Genomic DNA, 24,473 nt, shown 5'->3' on the forward strand with positions numbered 1-24,473 from the left:
CCTCCTTCCCTCTCTCTTTGCCGGCCTCATCGGAGAGAGTTGCAGGTACCTTTTCCTCTCCCCTCCCCGCCACCCCACCCCCCCTCACCCCCCGCGGATTTTAGGGTGCAGGGCCCTCGGGAGGGCTGCTTTTTTTTTTTTTTTTTCCCTTTATCATAGGTTAAAAAAAAAAAATTATATCGAGCTATCTGTCTTTGGAAGGACGACTCTTTTGCAGGAGTCTGCTCTGAAACCAGGGATACCCCCAAGGAGCTAGCGGCAGCGGCGCTGGATCCCACCGAAACAGAACTGCCTGATGTGGCATGTGCTTCTCTCTTTGCAGTTCCTTCTGGGCCTTTGTGGACTAGGGGCACAGCGCGGCGCCTGACTGGCAGGAGGGGAAAGCGGAGACTTCTTCAGGTTTCCGAAGACGTCCGAGCGGACAGCATCAGTAAGTGGACACTCTGTGCTTGCTTTCCGTCCCTTCGTGCTCCTGCTTCTCCTGACACACACACACAGACATGCATCTTTTTATATATGTGTGTATGTATTTCTGCTTTTAAGTCACACCATTCTGGTCAGGGAGGAACTGGGCCCTGGTAACTTAAACTGTTTCCAGTGAGAAAAGTGCATGAAGTGTTTTGCTTATCTTTTATGAGAAAGAATTGTAGGTGAATACTTCTGTCAAGAAACTGAGTGTGCTGAGTATTGTGTAATGTCTAGCATAGTCTGAGTGTAGGTATGTGGTATATTACAGACAAAGTCTAAACAAAGGGGTGCTCCCTCAGGAGGGGTCTACAGCACGGTGTGTGACCTGCTAAGTAATGTCAGGTGACAGGGCATTCATTTTAATGTAAAATGTGCATGGACTACAGATAGAGAGTGTTCTTTTCTGCATTCAGTTGTGAGGGATTTTAGACCACACCTCAGAAGTTGTTAGTTTTTTCACAAAGTTTTATATGTATAAAATGCATGTGCATTTTTTCTTCTAATGAGGATGACAGTTCCAGACAACAGCTTTGCTTCCTAAGTGCTCTTTTGGTACATACTCGAAAGTACTGATGGCACTTTTTTAAATTGGTGAGAAAGATCTAGGGGAAAGAAAAAGATAAACTCGTTTAAGAGAGCTTCAGGATGGAGGTGTGCTGGTTGAGCTGTAGAGTTACAGAAGGTACAAAGATCAAATAAAGGTATGCTATGAAAAGTCTGCTGTTGGGTGTTGTTTAGGAATAAATACAACTGCATCTGGGGAGGAGGACTTTTGTATGCATTATTCCTCTTGGGACAGTGGACCCATTATCAACATTTGCTGCATCTTTGGTAGAGGAAATCGCTAGTACTAGTAGTTGAGGGTTAACTGTTTCCTAGGTAGAGGGAAGAAATAAGAATTAAAAGTATGTCAGTAAAAATTTTTGCTTTTATTTGCTGATGTCCAAATAAAACCTTTGTGTTATGTCAGTAGAAATGTAGTTGAGTCAGGTGTTTTGAATGTACTGGAAGGAATCAATAGCATTTCAGCATTTTTTCTCCATTCCTGCCAAATGGACATGGATTTAAATTCTTCACGTGTTATTGTAGGGACAATATGGATTTGAATTTGAATAAAATAAACATACCTTTTATAAATTCTTGACAAATTTGGCTTATTTTACAGTACAAATTCATAATAGATGGGTACTGTAAATAAACTGCACAACTCAAATCTTTTATGTATTGTGTTTGTACTGTTCACCTAATCAGAATTAACTGGTGTCATTAGAAGCTGTTAAACACACAATTACAAGTGCATTTTATTAAGCATCTCAATATGAAATTAATGTTGCATTTTCAAGTCTAATTCAAAATCAATCACAACTAATAATTGTCGCCAGGAGTAAAAGTTTATTAGGGTCAAATTACATGCTTTTCTTTGTGGAGTAAAGAAATTAGTTTGTGTCACAACAGTAAAGGTAATTGGAAAAAAATACTTAGGAAATGAATGTGGCACGAGCAGGAAGAGCTAAATCTGCATTAGCAGAATGATGACATTCAGAGTTGCTTTCAGGTATTCATATCTTAAATCTAGGAATAATTACAAAGCATAGGCTACAAGTTCTGAGGGAGTGAATCAGGGTGACTTTCATACTGCATCACAGTACTCTTTGGGTAATTGACAGTAACATTTATAACAGAAAAAATACCCAATGAACTTGTGAACTTGATATAAAAGGATAACACATCTGCTGGCTTAGTAAAGAATCGTACTGTTATTATTTTAGTACTATGGATTTATCTGTCAGTTTAAAAGAAAGAGGTTTTCCTTTTTTTTTTTTTTTTTTTTTTGAGTAGGTAACATTTGACATGGTTCATTTGTGTTGTACTCCCTGTGGGTAGAGCATTAAAATAATATATCCAGATAATTTCAATGAACTGTTTGAGACTGCATATAGAGAACTTATTAGGTTATGCTTCCTGTTCTCTGTTCTGCTAGGTGGTCTCAAACATGCAATGGTGAATGAGTAACAAAGTGTCTATTTTTACAATTAAAAAAATAGATTAAAATATATTTGACTAATCAGCCAATCTATTTGTCAAATTCATATTAGTCAACACATTGTCAAATAAAACACAACAATACATTGTTTAGGTTGAATCACAGCATACTTAATGGCTTTAGTAGTTTGGAGCATTTGTCTTTGGTTTTTCTTTAAATCTAGGTTATCTCTAGGCAATACTTCAGTATCTGTATGAAAAATGGCTTGAGAAATACTCTTTTTTGCTGTAATTACTGCTTGCCACTGTGGGAAATGACCTGAGTCAAATCCTGGCAATTAAGTTTGATACATATCATATTTGATCATATATGTATGTTCAATCTTGAGCATAATTGCTGATGTAGGAAAATGTCAAATCAGGTCAATCTAATTCAGAAGAAACAACAGAGGACTTAAAGGAAGACCCCTTGTGAAGATACAAAGTTGACAGAATAAAGTTGCATATGCCAGCAGTAATGTTTTATTATGCAATTGTTCTTGTTATTCAGATCAGATAATGGCCTGATGAAATACATAAGCAGTCTGCAGGAAATGAATGATTAATTCCTCTAATGTGTGCTTGTTGTAAGAATTCTTACTAATAAAATCCTACATACCTGCATTGATTTGTAGTAGATAAAGTCAAACAGCATTGTCTATGTTAATATTTATTGCTTAGTATACCAAGGTACTACCAAACTTTGTGGTGATAAACTGATGGAAAAATTATGACAGACTGTTCATTCTTCATTATGTGGCTTTACTGAAGGAACTGACAGTACACAAACGAACATGATGCTTTATAGCACAAAACATTTTCACATGGTGGATATGATAAATATCACATTACACACAGATTTTTTAACCAGCTTGTTTTGTGTTTCATATTTTAACAACTTACATGCATTAATAACTTTTATGCATATGGATGCTAATTCTACAGGTTCCGAGTACTATAACAAGTTGGAGACACCAAGGTATCATTGGCTACACTGGAAAACAGGCATGTTCAGCACTTTGGGAAAGGTTACTGACACTTTTTATCATCTAAAACTTGTTCAGTGTGAAAACAGATTGGTACCTGAATCCCACATATTTAGAGTAAGCTTAATTGATTTAATATCACTTTGAAGACCTTGTAAGCAGCAAATGTTCTTGGCAGCAAATATAAATTTAACAGTGGCATTTATGCAAATTATCTGTAATTTAGGGATGGATTTTGATATCTGTACTCAAGGAAAGTAGTTCTTTTCCTTCATTAGTAGTCACAGGGATTCTAAGGAAACCAGCTGGGAAGAAGGAAACATTCAGGGCATTCTTTAAAAATGAAGACATAAAAAAAAAGAAAAAAAGAAGAAAGAGAAAGAAATAAAGGCCATGGAAATATCTTGGATTTGAAAGTATTTGGTCTGGAGAATGCCTGTTTATGTGTCTTTGGATTTTTTTTGCCATGCATGTTATAAGGTCATTAGTACTAGAACTTTCTTAAAGCACTTTTATGTTATCCCCTCTTCTAGACTTTCCGCCTTACAGTTTTGCATCTATAATCCTAACAGAAACTCTGATGAAGTTAACAAGGGGTTTTGTGTCACAGTGATAACAAAACGATGGCAGTTCGGTTACAAAGTATTGACAAGTAGTGCATTTGGTCTATAATTTTTTAACACATTTGATTGCGATGAAAAATGTTTAGTAGTGAACAGATGGATTTAAAATTCCAATAGGAAATAAGCAGTAGGCATGGATGAATTAATTCTCAAACAAGAATGAAATGTAGTTAATAATAAAGACTAAGAGAAGAAAATGTGCACACGAGATTAGGCAAAAGGAATGCATAATGGGAAAGTTTTTTTAGCATTCTTAATGCTGTTAGTTGCTGCCTGATTTTCAGTTCATCTGTTCTTGTGGTTTCTTTAATAAGATTCAGTATAAAAAAATAACAAAAGCTAGCAATAAATGGAAAATTACAGAGATATTACTACATTTGTGGTCAATACAAGGATTGAATTATGCATCTGTTTTCATTTGTTCTAAATAACTGCAGAAACAGTCCTATTTCTCCTATATTTATTCTATTAAATATGCTTTATTAAGTGAAAGCTATTGTGCAGGTAATCTCATTTTTTACACTCTCTATTTCTTTACTGTCTACTTTGTAACTACTTCTAAAAGTGCATTTTTTAATCAATGCATAAGCTTAAGATCTAGTTGAATAAGATTTTTAACTGAGTTGACACTGCAGAACCTGGTTTGTAAAATCAATTTTATAAAATTTCTGTCAGCAGCACTGTAAAATTTATCACAATACTAATATAGTTTAAATTTATGCTGAATACAGACATGTTTTAAATGTCTTTAAAGTTGTTTGAATACTATTACACTTTCCAGATTATGCACTTACATTGTGCTGAAATGTAAAATTAAGGTTTTAGAGATGTAGTTGGAGATTTCTTGATGTGTATGTTTCTGATATGAAGAAGGCACCAAAAAGTCCAGTGATTTTTTTCTTAAGAATACTGTGTGGAATTTGTACCAGCTGTAAGCAGCATGAGAGCTCATGGACTTCCCAGTTGAAAGATAGATAGGTATTATAGACCTGCTTTCTCTAAACACTGGGTGTAGAAGAATGCTCTGTACGGCAGTCAGTCCTTTGCTTAAGTCTCATCTCCCTGTGAAAAGATGGAAGGGCGTTTAAGCTGCATTCTTCAGTACGTTTCAGGATGACTATTCAAAAGGTAAGGTGAACATTTTCATGCATACAATGCATTTTGCTCTATACCCTGAATTTAAAAAATAAGAGCTATATACAGTGGTAATCAAGAAATTACTGTTTCTTGCACTGCTGCTCTTTATTTGGTTTTAGCTTGCCTAGTTCATTTGCAAAGCATGTGTAACACTGTCCAGCAGTGAAATGTTAAAAGCTTATGCTTTGTGTTCACAGTGGAAGAGGTGGGCTGGAGAGGAAGCTGTTCCAGCAAGGGTGATTGCCTAGTCTGTAAATATGAGGATGCATGGTGTAGCGGGTTGTGGGACTAGTGAGTTGTTCTGCTATTACTGGAACTGTGTGAGTAAAGGTAAACTCATATTTCCAGAGTGTTCAAGAAACCTGGCTGGTGGGCTTCTTACAGGTGACAGAACAGTTGCTTTATGATGGTTGATCTAAGGTGAGCAACCTGAATAAAGGTCCTCTGGTGGCAGCAGGTGGGAAGTGTACACCAGCCAGTCTTTAGGGAGCTGTAATTCCTGAGGTTACTGCAGCAGAAGTAACTGTGTAAGAACAATTGCATCTACTCTAGTCTGTAAAGTGATTTTTAGACGCTCATGCAGCAGTTTAACAGTCAATGTGGGAGTGTGTCAGGCGAAGTAACTTTGCTCTAGCTTTGACGCATTCTCTCTCTCTCTCTTCCCCCTACACTCTTAAAATGTATCCTTCTGTGTGGTGCAAGGCATACAGTCTCAGAAGGGCCTGTGCTACGTAGGACAGCATCTAAAGTAGTGTATGCTCGGCTCTGTATTCTCACCTTCCTCACTCTAATTTTAGACAAAACTGGTTTTCTTTTGTCTTCAACAATATCATATATCATATTAATCATATTAATTCACGGTCTATTAATTCACATATCATATTAATTTATGGTCTAAAGATTTTTAATATTTTTTTTTTCCCAAACAGGAGTTAAATAAGAATGTTTACGGTACAGTTTTTGAGTCTACACTGAAAGAATTAATTTTAACCTTAAAGTCTTCAACTTCTGATGAAGTAAAACATACTTTCAATACTTGCACATAAGTTAAAGGGACAGCAGTGATGTAGCTCTTACTTGGGTGGCTACAGAATTGCTGGCAATGACAAAACATAAACCAAAATGACATCTGTAATTGCTGTCCATTTGGATAGAAGGATGTAAGGATAAACATCACATCGATATAAAAGTGACAAAAAATCCTACAGGGTACTGTGTTGACATAATTTTGAGAGATTTTCTTTTACATTGAAAGGAACGTAATCTGTGATGTAGTGTTAGGTAAAGCTCAATAGCAACATCAGTTCTCAGTGGAAGGTGTTTAAAGAGGAGAATCCATATAAGCCATCCACGACTGCATGAGTTGCTTTCTTTTTCTTATTGCAACCATGAGGTTGCCAGATGGCATCCTCAGACTCCTTTAGAGAGCCGGAAAACCATAAGGAGTGCTATCTTCATCAGAAATCATAATAATATCATGAAATTACAGTTGATACATTTCTTCATCTAGGTTTTCCTTAAGGAAGTGTGTGGTTTTTTGGCTGTTAATTACTGTGGGTTTTGACCATAGCAGAAATGTACTCATGCATTAGCAGTGTGAGCCTACTCCTTAACTGTCAGTATAGCTAGGATATTAGAGTTCATACCATAAGAAGTCAGACTTGAAACCTGTTCTGAGAACTGTAGAATTCCTGTACTGGGATGAATATGCTGGGAGAGGTTTGATCAACGTTAAACTACTATTACTGAAATATCCTACATTTGCTAGTAGAAGTACTTGAGGAATTTATACAAATTCCTGTTTAAGAAGAAATGTAGTTAACTTTTTTGATGCTACTGTAATCCTCTGCAAGTCTGTAGGTATGGATAAATAATAAAAGTGAATTTCAAATAACGCATATAACCTGTAATATGATTTGTATGCCTACTGTTCATACAAGTATTCCTAATGAAGAGTTGTGTTAATCATTGATATTCCTTCACAAATGGAAGTCTGCCCAGTAAAGTGTGACATTAATTTCAAATTTGACATTAGTAGATTTGGGCTGGCATCATTAACATACCAACTGGAGTACTTTAAAAAAACCAAACCCAAAAGAATAGAAACATTCTTGATGCATTAACATAGTGATAACCTTTGTTCTCCTTTGGATTATTTAGACACTTCTTCAGTTTTAAGCGCAGTTATTCTCCAGTATTGTCCTTTCTGCATGTGAATAAAATATATATGAATGGCTTTTTCACACAACTTACATTGTAATATATATATATATTAAAGAAAATGCTGAGCAGCTAGACTTGAAAAGCTGCACAAATGCATTATGCATTTGCCTGTTTTTGCAGAGCATAGGCTTTGAAATGGGCCATATGGTTGATTTGACTTCTCTTTTTCCCTGTGAACCCAGTCTCCTCTGATGATTCAGTGAAGCTTAGATCAGTTAGTGAGGTTGGAGACTCTTTTGTCAAATGCCTTAGCTAGGAAGTGTACAATGGACTGTAAAGCTTCAGGAACAGCCAGAAGGTATGTAGGTCACCAAAAATGGGTAACCAGATACTGTTAACTGTGCTTCCTCTATCCATGAAAGGGTCTCCTGCAAAATTAATTTATTCAGAGAATTGGGTCAGCAGCATACAATAGGTGTTACTTGAAGAACTGAGAAGAAGTTTGAAAGCAGGGTCAATTATTTTATTCTGTATTTTTAGAACAAATTGCAGTGGGCTTCCTGTGCAGTTTGGTTTTGATTTTCCATTCTCATGGAGGTACGAGAAAGGATGTAAAGTTGTGCAAAAGTCATGTTAGCTACCAGAGGCCATTGGGTGGAATAAAGTGGTCAGGCAGCAATTTGTAATACAAAATATTGTAGAATTTAATAATTTCCTTAGTGCCTTCCATATAGGTTGTGGTGCTCTCCCAAGCTAATCAGAATGCATGATTTCTTCTGTATCTCTTTCCTTTGAGAACCCCCTATAGGTTATTTGTTTTCTATTATAGGATCATTAGATAAAAGTGACTTTTGTATTTGGCACAAGAGTAGTAAGTCGTATTGCAGCACCTGTGTTACCTTATCAGCTGTAGGTTTTCTGAGGTTTCTATAGGTGTGGAAATGAAGTCCCTGCGTGTTCCCGTCATCTTTTTCTACATAGGAACATATATTAGAAAATGCCTAAATGTGTTTGTGCTCAGAATCATCTTTGTTTTCTCATCATGGAAGCCAGCCTTTCCCATCGTTCCCTGTCTTCCCCTTTTTCATACCCTTCCTCTTCAGAAAGCTGGAACATGGTTAAAATGTCTGATTGTTTTGAAATTAGCTCATAACTTGGATTTCTGTTCCTTCTTAGTGATCCTGAGGATAGTCACCCTTTCTCCTTGGGTAAGAATTCACTTTTAATTAGGGTGATATCCTTAACTTTGTTTTTCCTACAACTGAGAAAAATGAGAAAGAGCGCTCCAGCTTAGGTAAATATCAGATGTTTATTAATGTAGGGTGAGAGATGAAGAAGTAACTGACAGTGTGGTACTGGAGTTATGGAATTAATAAAGTAGCCATTTATGAATGTTGGGATGAGCTAGGTGGATCGATGTATTTGGGCAATACTCAAGTGCAGTTATAGAGATGACATCATCCCCCTACCCCTGACAGGTGTTGGTTGCTTGAGAACTCAATGGAGAGGGAGAAAGAAGCCCATGAATATTCCTGATTTTCAGTGTTCTGTTGATCTTATTGATCATCAGTGCTGAACAAATTAAGAAGGCATAAATTGTAACATCTACTTAAACATTTATTGTTTACCTAAATAAGATTTTGATAAAAAATAGTAATAATTGGAATGTATGTTCCATTGTATATTCAAAAAGGGGGATTGCTAGAGCATACATGAAGAGGAAGGAAAGGTAGGGAAAGTGAGAACAGAAAATGGGTAAGTAGTGGGAATGGAAGAAATCCTCAGCAATGAAGGGAGTCCTGTTATTCAGGTCTCTGGTGCAGTGTCAAATCAGACGATACTTTCTTTAATCACTGGGGATGACATTTATTTGCCTAACCATGAGTGGCTTGTGCCTTTTAAGATGCCCTGAGGTCTCTGCTCAGCCCCAGGCTACTGTTCTCTTGTACCATGTCTGCCAGTCCCATACAGGTACTTCAGAAAACCAAGAACATATACAATTCTAATTTATCTGTGTAGGATTAGGAATTGTGCATGTATGTATTCTCATATTGTACCTAGAACTTTGCCTTTCCTCCTTGTCTTTCCAAAGGCAAGGAATTTTTTCATGTTATACTAATTATATCTGAAACTAACAGGGAGAGCTCCCTTAATCACTTGTACTTAACTATCAGCATAATTAGATTAATTATATTTTAGAGATATTCTAGTAATCCTATCATGCCTGTATACTGTGTGTGTTGGAAGTGACATCATCCTTGTCTTCATATTCTGAAACAAGTTTATCTGGTTTTTGTTTGTTTGTTTTGTTCTCATTTTTTCCCCTTTTCATAAGTGATACACACAGATTGATGGAGTCCAAAAGCTTGTGCTGCTAACTATACGCCATCCACAGCATCAACTGGTGTGCTTCCCTGCTCTGACACCATGCTGGTGCCTCTGAGGAAAGGCACAGGGGCATTGCGAAAGTGATGAACTGTGTAATGACACACTGCCTTGTTCTTACTTGCTGCTTTGGTTGGTCACCTTTTTCCATTTCTTGGAAGGGAAAGATGGACCTAGGCATTTCTGTAATGTAATTATGCTGAGGTGAAGTGTGTTTTCTGGTTTTCTGTTACTGACATAATGCCCATTATTCAACCAGTAAAGATTACTGGCAGTAGTATTTTCTTCTGAGGTCAGGGCTGTTGATTTTGGAGTATAAGCAGAGCTGATACAGGAAATCTTAAGGTTGTAATTCAATTTGGATTTAACTTTTCACGTAATTTGTTTTGGACAGAAAGTTTGAGGTACATGAATATACATTGACTGAAGTTATTTGGACGTTATGTGCATGAAATGGTTGTTGCAAAAGACATTCAGAGTATTCTGCTTGATAAGGGGTATTGGGAATAGTATGCACAAGAGACTGCTTTTACAGATGGAGGTCTCTGTAAACTATTGAGCTTTTAGAAAGGTTAGAGAATAGATCTTGTTTGTGAGCCAGAAACATTTTCCATAAACACAAAACCAAATTACCTTCAAAAGTTATCCGAATAATCACACAGAATAGAGCAGTTTCATAAGCATACAAAAAGATCCAAGAAAACCTTAGTCTGTATTGTTTCACTGGGTTTTATTAAGATATATATGGCCCTCATCAATATTCCATTGCTGCAGGATGGTATTCCAGGTCATGCAAAGCATAACATCTAACATCCGTTTATGTTGTTTCACTGGCAGTCTACATTTTATGGAGTTGGAGAAACAAAACAAAAATAAAAGAATTATGCCAAGTTGAGATTTTAGTAACTTAACCTCACTGTATGTCTCTAAAAGTAGTACAGTATCATTTGTTGTCGTTTATGTCTGAATCATATAAAAGTTTTGGTCCAGATGGAAACTGGGGGATAATAAGGTGACTGATAATTCTGATAATAATAAATATGGTGAAGTCTTTTTGAGTGAGACTGAAACCATGTTGTAAAGTTCAGAGGAAGTTGATTTTTTTCTTGCACAGGACTCAAGGAGAAAGTATAGGAACAGAGTGGACAGTGTAATGCTTGTAATGTGTCTTTTTTGTCTGCTTTGCTATTAAATTGTCTTTTTAGCTGCGTTAGGAGGGAACTTGAATGGCAAGGCTACCCTGCAGAAGAACATTCACAGTGACTTCTTTGGTAGAAACTTTCTTCCTTATTTGTAGCAGCTAAATCTCACTATTAACTAAAAATATAATTTTTAAAATCAGTTCCTCCATAAGCAGATATGGTAATTTCCAAAGGGATGTTTTGTGATAATGGCTAAAAAAAATGTTAACAATGATCTAAGGTCATTTCACCAAAGTTTCTTTGAGCAAGAAGGTTTATGTTACTAGTTGCAGCTGGAGTTCCCTTTCTTACTTTCTGGTGCAATGTGGTGGGTTTTGGTGGTGGTTTTTTTTTTTAGGGAGTGGTGGAGAGAGGGTGTGTTGGTATACATGTGGGAACATCTAGTGATTGTATTGTCTCACTGTATCTCTATTAATTCTGAATTGCTAAATAGATGTTTTAAGTTACTGGGAAGTACACTGTCACCTTCATCTTCTCCTTGTCCAACACATTCTGTTAATACCTTTTGAATGTCTTTGTCAGGGAGAAATAGCAATAATTCTTGGTAGTACATGTCTTGAACACCATCTATACACTTTCTTAAAGTAGATAATGGTATAGTTGTGAAATCTGTTATACCATGTTGGGAAGTTAGTTTTTAATAAAGCAGTCTTAACAGTATGGTGTTATGCTGTTGATTTTTTTTTTTTTTAAAAAAAAGCTAAATGTCCAAGTTAATACCACATGCTCTCGGACAGTACTTTTTTAAATCTTTAAGGGCAGTGGAGGATGAATTGAGAAGAGAAACAAGCACCATTGTACTGCTTGTGTACTCCCTGGCTTGTGATGAGGGCTGAGCATACCTTACCTCTGCGCTCAGGGAGGAGTTCGGTTTATCACGCAGGTCCATCCCTTTCTGCTGCCTGTTCTTACAAGATGGAGACTAAAGGAGCTTTTTTAGTGTTCAGGAACAAGTAGTCAGAGAAACTAGAGCTGATTTAAAAACCTGCGTTGGTTTCCTCCTGGGATCAGCAGCTCTGCTCATATGTTGGGGCAAGCCTGTGCCCTGTTCCACTGTGACAGCTCCAGTGGAGTGAAATGTCCTGAGAGTCTGTGCTAAGAATCTAGATGAAAAATGCTTCTTTCTTGTGGAAATTTTGAAATACCATGATTTGACTGAAGCTGTCTAACTAGTCAGGCAAAAGGAAGGATACCTTGGTGAGAATTTGTGAAGGCTATCTTGTTCAGCTTGTTTATCTTGCCTTCAGTCAAAGTGGGTAATGAGGTGGGAAATAGCTCAGATAGTTTTCTGTCTTGAACTTTTGACAAGAGCAAACCAGTCAAATAATTAAGCATGTGTGTGTGTGAGTGTGTGTGTGTGTAATTTTTTCCATAGTCCATATTTAAAGGGAGCATTACTTGTTTTTCTCAACATCCTTATACAGAAACACCTTTCATATTGTTTCCATTTGTAAAACACATTCCTATTGTAATACTTAAGTAGAAAAAGATGACATGTAAGCGTAGTTTGATTTTTATCCAGATAAGCCCTGTAGTAATGAGAACTGGCAAAATCTGAAAACAAGGTATTTAAACAGTTTTATAGGTGTATATTTTTGTTAAGGAAAACAAATAATGAAGCGTGACAGATGAGTTCAGATATTAGTGGAATAGTAGCTGAGATGTTAATAGGATTATATTTCCCTGACCATCTCTCTTAATCCCTATAGCCCTTTGCTTGCCTACAGAGGAACTACCGTATATTTGAAGGTGTAAATAAACAAACGTGTAGCAGGGAGTATCAGACCGGGCACTTTCATGAAGCAAAGATGCCCACTCAAGAAGAGTGTGGCACTGCTAGGCTGTTACAATGGCTCTGAGAAGGATCAGTTTGTGCTTTCTGTAAGAATTTCACAGGGAAGGTGGTGGGCAGGAAACTGACGGAAAGGATACAATGAATGCACTTTCCACCACCACCACCCCGCCCCCCCCACCCCCTCCCCCTGGGGATCAGGAATCAAGTCTTTGTCTCCTCTATTTTACAAGGTAGTTCCAGCATGCTTTTTGTCCCTCCCTTACAAATTTTGCAGTGCATTTTAATGTGTTTGGTATATCCTAGTAGCTACAGGCAAACCTTATTCCCAAAACTGCATTGAAAAAGGAAGTTATTGTAATATGCATCATGAGTAAATTAATAGAGAAACAGAATAATTTTTCTCATAATATTAAATTGGAGTGTTAATTCAACTATGCATCAATTTCAGAGTAACTTGTAAAGTGAGATATAATTGTCCTTGCTACTCACTTTCATGATGGTGTTAAAAAATAACATTCTCATCATTAGAGTGTTAGTGAAAATACAGAGGAAATACTCCATAATTCCAGCAATGCATATTCCAAACAGAAACCGTTTAAGCCTTGCCAGTAAGTTTACATTATTTTAGAGTACTAATTGCTCATTTAATGTTTACATTCTCATGGTGATCAATGGTTATTTTTTTGTTTGAAGAAGGCTGTAACATGATTCTTATAAATGCTTCCCAGGAAAGACTGACATATAGCACACTTCTCCCCTCCTGTATGCTCCCCACTATGTAATCATTGGAAAGCTTTCAAAAATCGGTATTTAAAACATGTGCATTAGAAACACACACATCATTATAAAATATAGCCATATGAACTAATTAATTTCATTGTGTTACATTAATCAAATAGTTGCAGTGGCAAGCACAGAAGATATATAACATAAAAGCCAGAAATACTAAAGTCATAAGCTACTATTGTACATGCAAATATGAATCTTACAGGGTAACAGCCTCCATGTTAATCATGGGACACCTGGGACCAGCTGGCATAGTTAATGCCTTGCTAGCAAGAATACTTTTTCATGTGCTTCTTTTATACAAGTTCATCACCAGCTAGAAAACATAAGTACTCAGTCAAAGTTTATGAAATTTGAGCGAGTTGTTTCCTCTTCTTTGTAAGACTATATGGTGCATGTATCATCAATTCTGTAAACAGAAACAGCAAAATCTACTGCCGAAATACCCATTCAAAACATTTTAAAAATAAAAGCAGACTTTTTTTATACTCCTTGAAGATGACAGTATGGTCGTAGGTATGTTGTGAACTGCAGACTGTTTTGTTTTCTGGCAGCATCTCAGATCGCTCCAAACCTTGTTGCCTGGCTCACTAATATAGATTTAGTTACTTGACTACGTTTTTCAAAAGGAAGGCTTTTCTTGTTATATAGTTAGTTAAGCAAACATCTGCAAAAGATTATCATAGATACATACTTTTACAGAAACTTACAAAATGATGTGAAGTTCTTTATTTGGCCTGAAGTGCTGTAGGACAGGGAGTATCCTACATGTGCAGTACAGTGCAACAATGTCGTGTCTTTGTTTGATGTTTTGAATATAACTTTCTAATTTTTGATCTATTTATGTGTTTGGGTTATGATGGAAAACTAAGATGTCATTACTTACTAGTTCATTTAAAGTTATTTGAACAGTAAGAGAAATGTTTAAATATATAGTATTTTAATCTGCAAATACATGTGCCAGCTATGATAGAATTCAATATGGATACGTATAGATGTTCTCAGCAGTTTGTGTACTGAAGCTAGTGTTACATTCAGCAGTAAAGTCCAACTAGCCCAAGAATTATTTAATGTTTATTTTTTTATTCAAAAGACAAACTAGTACAGTAAACACCACTATACAGAACATGAACCAGAGACCTCAGTTTTGTCTGTTGAAGTAGTGTAATCCATGCATCTGGAAATCTGTAATTATTATGAAACTGCCATAAAATATGCCTTAATTTATGGTTGTTTGAAGTTGTATATATGGTGTGAAAAATCTCAGAAAAGCAAAGATCCTGTGAAATGGATCAGAATGGGAGGAGGCTGTATAAAGAAGCTTCCGCATAGTCTGTCCTCATTTCATTTGGATATCACTGTTTTGGTACTACAAATAGTGGTGAATGAGAATATCTGAACTTACATTACTAAGGAAGAGTCATAAAAATAATAAAAGAATTAATAAGGAGTAATAACAAAAACCTATGTGTATGTATTGTCTGTAGGTAGGAGCAAGAAAGAATTTAGAAAAGGGAAAATATGTTCTGTTTAAATAAGAAAAAGTGATTGTAAAGCTGTACAAATGTTGTATAATGGAAATATGCAAAGTATGAAAGTCTTACTCATTAACTTATAATTAGCAGTTACCTTGGCTCATAGTTTAGGAACACAGATTCAATTAACTTATTTATAGGAATTAAGATGTTAATTAAGATTGTTGTTTAAGTTGAAGATCCTATGCTGGATTTCAAAGATAAATTTTGAAAAATATATGATGAGAACTGGAGAACATGATTAATTTTTACTTTTTTTCTGTTGAGGTTGACATATGATTTGAATTATAAATGATGAAACCCAATATCATTTAAGTAATTAAGCCAAGCTGTTCTGAGACATTGAAAGTGAAATCTACACGATGTTTTTCTTCTCCCAGACAATGTATAAGTAAAATCTTTATATCTCTTCGAAATGCAAATGGTAAACTAAGGAAATAGCTTATTTCTCATAATTTGGTGATGTTGAAATTGTTCATCAAAATAAAGTTTATCTTTCAGTGTGGGGACATTAAGCTATTGTATCCCAAGCATGTTGTTACTTTCAAAGACTTTTGAGTTGGTGGAGGGTTTCTGATACCTAGTTAGATGAATAACTGAGGCAGTGATGTGACCTTGTAGTACTATGATGTCTTCCATTCAGTGACTTGATCAGTTAAATTGGTCAGGCTCAGAAATTTGTAAGCCATTTATCCAGCTTATGCTGTTAGTGAGCTTCAATCAGGTATCAAATGGCTTGAGAAAAACAGCAGTTTATAATAAAAATTTCTCAATCTAAAAATATTATCTGATTGGAAAGAATTTTCCAGTCTCAAATTAAGTAATCTTGTGTTGTGTGATCTCCAAAATAATGGACAATGGAAAATTGTCAGGCACCTCTCTTAAATAAGGGGGAAGGTGGCAGGATTCTATATGCAAGTGTCCTGTATGTTTTGCTTATATTTAAAGATACTTATTCAGCTAAATAAAAACATAAAGGTGAAGTAATACAATACAAAGTATTACTGATAGAATTCATTTGTTTGTAAAAGAAGAAAGTGGTAGGGTTTGGGATTTTTTTTGGGGGGGGGTCAGGGGGAAGGAGGTAACAAATTCAACTGGAAAATGGTTGGGTTGTGTGGGTTTTGGGGCGGGCTATTGGTTTCAGTGGTTTGGGTTTTTTTGGTGTTTTTGGTTTTTTTTATTTTTTTCCCAAATACCTGGTATTCTGGAGTGGGGTTTAAAACACTGCTAAAACAGGAGCCAAAGGATAATGATCTTAAGGCACTTATCTTCAGTTGAAAATGACATCTGAGATCACTTTTGACTTAATGACTCTCAACTACAGTATTGATTCCTGGTCAAAGTGCTGAGAATAAAAGATTTGCAATTTTAGAGTTCCTGATGATACACTCATGTTACTCCTTTCATCCAGGAGAATCCGGTCATATGTAACAAATTATATGCTTTGTTAAATTTGTTAGAATGTGTTGTTTTCTCTGAAATGAAGAAATAAATGTAAAACTTGATATATATGATGGACATTTTTTTTTCCCAGAGCATGTCTGAGTTCATTTTTCCTTTATTTGTGTGTATGTAGACAGTTAGAAAAATCAGGAACATGTTTGCTAGCAGGGTGGGAATGGGTAAAATAAGTTAAGTTAAAAAAGAGGAAAAAAGCTAAGCAAACATACTTGCACTGTCATGAAAAATCTTTCTGTCTTGCTAGTGTAGAATACAAAATTGTGTTCACTAGATTTTTAGCAACTTGTTGTATTGGAGATAAGCATTTCATACGAAGCTATTGCCATGCAAATGTGAGTGGAAACAGGATAGAATGAATAACTAATGAAGAATAGGGCCAGCGGTCTTAAGTGTGCAGTGGCTTTCTGTTAACAGGATATATTTCATAATGATTAATTCTTTAAATTTATCTTGATTCTAAAATGCCGCAAATTAAATGGGAAAGGAGAGTTGAAATTAAGTTCCTGTTGACAGTTCTTTCCAAAGAAGAGTGTCCAGAAGAATGAGATATGTGAAGAAAAGATGTTAGTTTAATGCAGAAACATTCTTGACATTGTGTGTGTGTCTGTGCGTGTGTGTGGAAGAGCAGCTGAGCACATGCATGTAAGTGGGTTCCTACTGCCCTCATCTGCGTGTAGTGACAAACTCCTTCAGGTATGTAATCATTTCAGTTTCTTGCGGTTGTTGTACAAAGAAAAGCAGTGAAATATATATTTTATTATGTAAATATTTTTCTCATCTGCATTGCTAAGTTGTATTTTTTCTGTGGTACGGAGGAACTGGGGTTCTGTCACAGGCAGAATATTCTGTAATTTGTATGACAACAGACTTGTTATGCAAGTCTTTAAGAGTATTAGAGCAGAAGATCATGGAATCATAGAGTCATGGAATGTTTTGGGTTGGAAAGGACCTTAAAGATTATGTAGTTCCAACTCCCTGAAATACTTAAGAATATTGTACATCCAGTACATTAGAAATCTCTTGTTGCCTGTGACTTCTGCTTGTGGAATACTATTGCATTAAATCCCAACATAAATGTTTCCACAATGTTATACAGCTAGGGTAAGCAAAGTGTCTAAACCAGGTACGTGTGTTTTGTTAGGCAAGCCCAGATCTATCTGTCAAGGGTGCAGCCCAGTGCCTGAACTTCTGTTGGCTTCTAACAGGCAACAGAAAGATACTTCTTGATTACTAATTTTTTTCTTAATACTACCATTTGTTCCAGTTTTTATGTCTTCCTACCAAACATGAATGAGAAAGAACATCCTGAAAACAAAGCAAGATATCATGTGATCTCCATGTAAAGTTTCTTTGACAAGAAAGGCAACAAACAAGAGACCAGCCTATAGTTAAGGTTCCTTTCATGTCCCTCTTCGCAAAAAGAGAAGAAATAATCTAGAAGGATAGTTTTTGTTTTCCACTTTCATAGTTTATGCTCATCATTTAGCATCTTATTCAAAGTACTACTTCTCCCTCCTGCCCCAATAACATTTCTGAATTTAACTGTTTGATGAATCAATTCGATGTACAAAACCACTTCCTTATCCTTATAAAAAACATTAGGGGGATTCATTTGTTTATTCTTCAGATTTATTTCAAAATCTCACCTATAAAATTAGACTGGTTTTACTTGTTCTGTAATGATTAAATGTAAAAAATACAATATTTTTACAGTTATAATAAAAAGTTCACAGAATATTCAAAGAAGAGCTTGCCAGATGAATTTGCAACATGACACATTTGCAACCTGAGATTTTAAAGGAGTTTAAATTGCTTTCTTATCTTGATTTGACATATTTAAAAAGGAATATTCACCATCTTGCTAGTGTTGTTTGGGGAGAGGGGGGGCAGCTTTCTTGTTTTGGTACAAATTACTCAGAAAAAGTTCATATTTATTATTTGTATATTCAGCTTTTATTGCTTCACATTTGTCAACATTAAGTTTCAGTTTCTGCTTGTCAACCTAGAGAAAATGAGAATTCATTTAAACTTGACTTATCACTTGCTAAGGATGCAGTTTTCCTCTGAATTTTATATTATCAGCAAATTTAACAATCTAGGTCATTTCTAAAAATTAAAAACCAGTGGAAGTTTTAGCAGAGAGAACCCTAGTAACATCCCACTAAATATTTCTGTGTTCAGCACTTCCATGTGTGAAAACAGCAATTTTTTATGGTCGTAAATAAATTTCAAAACACCTTAAGAAACTGGACTCTACTTCTTTGTATAAAAATAGCAGAATTCTAATTCTGATTTTTGAATAATTGATGCACCCAATGCAATCTTGAGTTTTTCATTTTAAGATGAGTTTTACCATAGCTGAAATCAGTTAACAGCTTAAAGATGTATTTTTAAAAGATTTTGTGTTATGCTTTAAGAAATACCAACTTGTACAGAAACATATTTTCATTTTTCAGTGTGTTTTTTTCTGACACTTTAACTGAATTGATGGGTTATAGTTTGTTCATCAGAGTCCTTCAAAAAACTTCCGTAAACCTGAATAACTAGAATTGGGTATTTGCACAAGTCACAGAAGAGTGCTTTTGTGTGCAGGAAAGGTGGATGACTTTAATTGGAAGTCCTGTATTTTATTTTTTTTCTTTTTAAAGTAATATTCCTGTATATACTAGTAGCTTTGAGATGATTGTTTTACCTGATAGATTAGCTTCCTTTTAAGTGTACATAGTTTTTATTAGGTTTTTTTATATTCTTGTATGCTTTTGTATAATTCCTATAAAACTAATACATGAAGTATTAGTGTACTGTTAATACTTCTAATACATGTGCAATAATATATTATTAATAAACCTTAACATGTTATATGTAATCCTTCACATCTTGACCTATAAATTAGACTAGGCTTGTCTTAATGGTTGAAATTAGAATCATAGAATCATAGAAAGGTTTGGGTTGAAAGCGACCTTCAAGGTCATCTAGTTCCAACCTCCCTGCCATGGGCCGGGACACTTTCCACTAAGATCCAAGTTGCACAGAGCCCCATCCAGCCTGGCCTTGAACAGTTCCAGGCATGGGGCATCCACAGCTTCTCTGAGCAACCTCTGCCAGCCTTGCCACCCTCACTGTAAAGAATTGCTTCCTAGTGTCTCATCTAAATCTACCCTGTTTTAGCTTAGAGACATTACCCGTTGTCGGGTCACTATATGCCCTTGTAAAAAGTTCTCTCCAGCTTTCTTGTAGGCTCTGTTTTAGGTACTGGAAGGCTGCTATGAGGTATCCCCAGAGCCTGTATCAAATTAGGTAATTGCAAGAAAAAATTACTATGGTGTTCTTCAAACTCAGCTGTAACAAAGGAATCATTATATAAAAGCTAAATACATGGTATAAACAGAGTTTGGGTTAAAATTATAGTTACTGGAATGGTTTGCTACATAAGGCAGATTTGTGCTACATGTTTGGCTCCTTAGAGTTAATCCTTTTTTGTTATTGGTACTTCAGTATAATCTTTCAGGAAATGATTTTTTTAGTTTTTTCCTTGTAATTCAATTCTGTAGTTGCTAATCCCTGCTTCTCTTCCCCCAGCCCACTTCTTATTTTGGAAAGAAGACTAGTATGTCACCACCTTATGCACCCCAGAAACATTACAAACTTGCTAGCAAAGTTTTCATCTGTAATCAGACACATTGTGCCTGTCCTTGCCTGCATGGTTTGGACAGGAAGAGGTGATGTTTCTTCCCAGGTTTAAGGTTCATAGCCGGCCATATAATCTCCACTGAGATGGCTGACTGAGTTTAAACAGCCTCAGATAAATCTCAGAGTTGTTTCTCATTGCCAACATTAGGGCAGAATTGTGAGACCCACAGGCTACTTTTGTTTTAATTTTTATTGGCAGATTTTGAGAGACCAGAAACTAGTGAATATGGAAGTGTCTGACTCTGACTGTCCCAGTCTAGACTTTGGTTACAGATAACATGGATGCCCTGGGCTGTGTGAGATAGTATCTGGTTTGAGCAGGACTGGTAATTTTCTCAGTATTGGTGGGAGAATTGAGGCATTAGAAGTGTTGCATTGCAGCTGCTGGGTTTTAGTGTTGTTGCTTGTGGTGAGACTGTGCTGACAGGGATTCTTCCCTTGTGCTAGGAGCTAATGCACTGATTTGTTTTTGTCCTAGAAGCTAGATTCAAGTGGAAGGGAGAAGTGAGGCTCTCCCCCCTTTCAAAATGTCTATTGTTAGCACAAAGTCTGTTCTGCATCAACAACAGAATGACTCTAAACCCCAGCAGAGGCAGAAGTAGAAAATGATAAAGTTTGGGCTAAATTTAAAGTGTTGTGTTTCATTAAAAAAAAACCACAGTTGGTTTGTACACTTGGAAGTGGTACCAGCCAAGAAGGGGTGAGTGTTTTCCTCCTTTAATATATTGGCATGCCCAAAATTTAGAGAGAGGCTAAAGCTCTGGCAATTTTAATAATAAAGAGTCTGGAATGTCAGCATCAGCTTCCCCAGTGGAGTAGGTGTATTGATGTATAGTTTTACTGCACAGCAGAGATAGTGCTGGCTAAAAAAAATAATCCACAGATTGCATGGAAGCGTGCAAAATCTGTCATCTAAATTATTGTATCAGACATATTTCCATAGTATTTGAGCCATAAAGAACCTAACCTTGATGCATCTTTCCTATAATAAAATCATGGTCACATCTAGCACTTTTTTCCAAACAAGACTTGTCAGTCCAATTAAGTACAAAAAAATTGTATTAGGCCCATTCTTAACATAGGATAGTGAACAGATTCTGTTTAATTATACTACATTCACTGTATGACTTTATGGCAACTGCTTGTGTTTAAAATCCTGTAGTTGCAAAGAACAGAATTTAAAATGCTATGTGAAACTCCTTCTTCGGTATTTATATCTATTTTTTTTTTATGACAGGCAAGAGTGAGTAGTCCCAAGCACTACAGAACTTTGGTTAAGCCTCAGTTAATAAGTGTTTTAGTACACCGGACAGAATATTCATTCCAGATGTAATGTATAATCTGTGCTGGTAAAGCATTTACTATGAAAAACATAGTTTTTTCAGAAAACTGTGATTGTGTAATGAAAAATGCTTTCTGTATGAAAACAAATCAGAAAAAAAAAAAAAAAAAAAGTTCCAGGAAAAATAAGCAAACTACCAAACAACAATGATGATGACAAAACCTAAAAAAATCCCACAACTGCTGAGTTTGTAAAATTGCTTGAGTGCTTTGTGGGAATTGTAGTGGGGGGGCACTTCAGACCTGTTTTTCTGTAAGGTCTGTTCTTCAGCGTGGTTTATTTTCCAGGATTACAAAAAGGAAAACGTGCACAGTGAAGAGCTCAGATGACTTGACCAGATGTGAGATGTGCCTTATTTTACTTCCAGCAACTGTAATAAAGCCCATCTTGTTACTTTTATGAACACTAACTGTGAGAGAAAAATACAGAATACAGGAAACTGGCCACTACTCCAGCTTTCTGCAAATTTCTAGAAAAGTTGGAGGAAGATACCAATCAAGCTACTCTTTGCTAAGAAAAACAGACACCAGGTTTTACTCTGTTTAACTTAGTAATATATTGTACATTTGTATGATTTTTCCATCTCTGTCTGTCTTATCTATCAAATCTTTGACAAAGTGAAGTAAGTAAGAAAATTTCTTGTAGCTGTGGAACATGGACTCACAAACCTCTGCTGTACTTGCTCTGGCACTGCCTTTATGTTTTGTAGTCACCCACTCCAGTTGTTTTCAGATATGATTTCTGCAGCTTTCATGACGGTAGAGTTGTTTTAAAGGGTAGACTTAGCCTGAAAATTTTCTTTTTCTAGGGAACATGTCATATTTATTTGGTATATTCTTTGTCTGGAATGAGGAAAAAACAAAACAAACTTGAAGTATTTGGGGTAATAAGGATGTCAGTCTTCAGTGAGTGTAATGTAGCCTGCAGGACAGAAATGGTTGTGGATTTTGGGTCTCCCAATTGCACTGTTTCCATGTGGCACATTAATTTTTAAGCACCATTTTCAGCTCCAAATTTAGAAAGCTTTATTTAGATTTTTAGAAATTAGCAGTGGAGGAAGAGGTTTTGAGGAAACTGGATCACATATTGTCCTTAAGAAACAGGCTAAAGAGCTATCTTCAGGCCATCCAATGGATGGTGATATGGCATGGACTTTTTCAACAACTGCCCATCAAAAAGACACATGGAAGGTCCTTAAGAAAGTAAGAATAAGTCCTCTAGCTCTTGCAGTTGCTATTGCTAAATCATTCACATCCCTTTTTCTCGACAGTAAAAATTCTTTTATCATTAGACTGTTACAACTTATAATGGAAAAATCAATGCAGTAAGAATATTAAATTTTACTGAGAGCCTTTAGGCAAAATGCAATGTGAAAATGCATTTTAGCTTCCCTTGTGGTTCAGAGGAAAAGGAAGAAATGGAATCTAGGTTAGCTGTCAGTACACAACAGTTTTTAGAAGCCAGCAAAGCAGCCTGTGAACTAAACTCCTGCTTAATGTATCTCTTCCCTGATTGCTTAATAATGTGAAAATAACCACCTTAATCTGATCATTGGAAAGGTCAGAAGTCTCTTCTGCCATTTTTAAAAACCAGTCTTTGGTCAAAATCAATGAGTAGATTCATCTTCCCAGGAAGAGGATTTAGCAGAAAGAAAACTGATTCATCTGCTAAGGTATACAGCAATGACATCTAAACCCCTGGAGAGAGAGTGAGAGTAGCTAAAGCAGAATGAGGCGATTGTGGTGTAATCAAAAAGAAGTCGATCAAAGCTGCCAACAAGCTCTTGTGGAGAAGTGACATATATACTACATTTGGTGTACCTTGTAATCACTGTAAGTGGTCACTGTCTCTTGCTGGCAGACAGGTATGTTGAACGCAAACTGACATGCATGGCACTTACAGATTTAAAGCTTATTTAAAAAAAAAAAATCAAAAAAATCACTGAAGTCTGTACATTGGCTTCCCTGTTTTGAAGTGAGAGAAACATTCCTAATTGTTTTCTATTTCATGCAATGATTTGTTTATACAGAATTTGTAAGTACAAAAATCTATAGCAATCAGAATCACGGTTAGAAGAGAATGACGGTCTGCTCTATCATTAAAACAAATGTGTTCAAATTCTAAGTAAGACATAATTATATTTTTTAATATTTAAAATGAAAGTGTTGTTCCTAAGTTGTATACATAAATAGGATTAATCTCTTTTAGGAAGATCCTTAAAGCTAAGAGTAAGCATCATTCAACAGCAAGTTGCTTTATGTTTTCACAACTTCTCTGGCCTTCTAGGTAGTAGCTATATTGTCTGGGAGAGGATTTACACATACCTCTATACAACCATTATATTTACATGAAAGAAAGGTATGCATATGTTCATATAATATGTGTGTGCATAGTATGTTTGGAAAATATATATCTTATGTATACACACAGACACTAAAAACTGTGACTTAAACACTTCTCTTTATGGAACTTTGATTTCTTTTGGTCAAACTGAAATGCATTTCTGTTTGCTTTGAAATGCAAAGCCTAATATGACCTTACATAAATTTATTTAATTGGTGTTTGTTTTTTTTTTTTCTGAATGGAAATATGACAAATATAAAACCCCCCCAAAACAGAGAAGTTATTACTGGTAGTTGAAAACATTGCATTTCTTTGAAGGGCTGAAAATTGAAAGCTCATGACTCTGCTTGTGTAGGTTTAAAGGAACAAATATTCTTGATAATTCTGGTAGTTGATAGGATCTCTGGTGGCTGACTTTTAAGGACTCATTTTTTACCTTATTTAAATTTAAGTTTTTTGAACAAATTTATTTCAGTCTGCAAGTAGAGACCTAAACGTGTTTTTTTAGTGTGTGTGTGTATTAACAACTTGC

The 24,473-nt window shown here is 35.8% G+C and overlaps 1 long non-coding RNA gene across 1 annotated transcript in view; it reads left to right on the forward strand.

The window, feature by feature from the left end:
• The first annotated feature begins 346 nt into the window (after positions 1 to 346).
• Positions 347 to 24,473, forward strand: part of LOC121081251 — a 328,189-nt gene continuing 304,062 nt past the window's right edge. Inside the window, exon 1 of the long non-coding RNA XR_005825623.1 lies at positions 347 to 430. This is a non-coding gene — a long non-coding RNA (uncharacterized LOC121081251). The remainder of the gene's footprint in view (positions 431 to 24,473) is intronic.

The sequence above is a fragment of the Falco naumanni genome, chromosome Z (genome assembly GCF_017639655.2).
Source record: "Falco naumanni isolate bFalNau1 chromosome Z, bFalNau1.pat, whole genome shotgun sequence".
Classification (NCBI taxonomy): Eukaryota; Metazoa; Chordata; class Aves; order Falconiformes; family Falconidae; genus Falco; species Falco naumanni.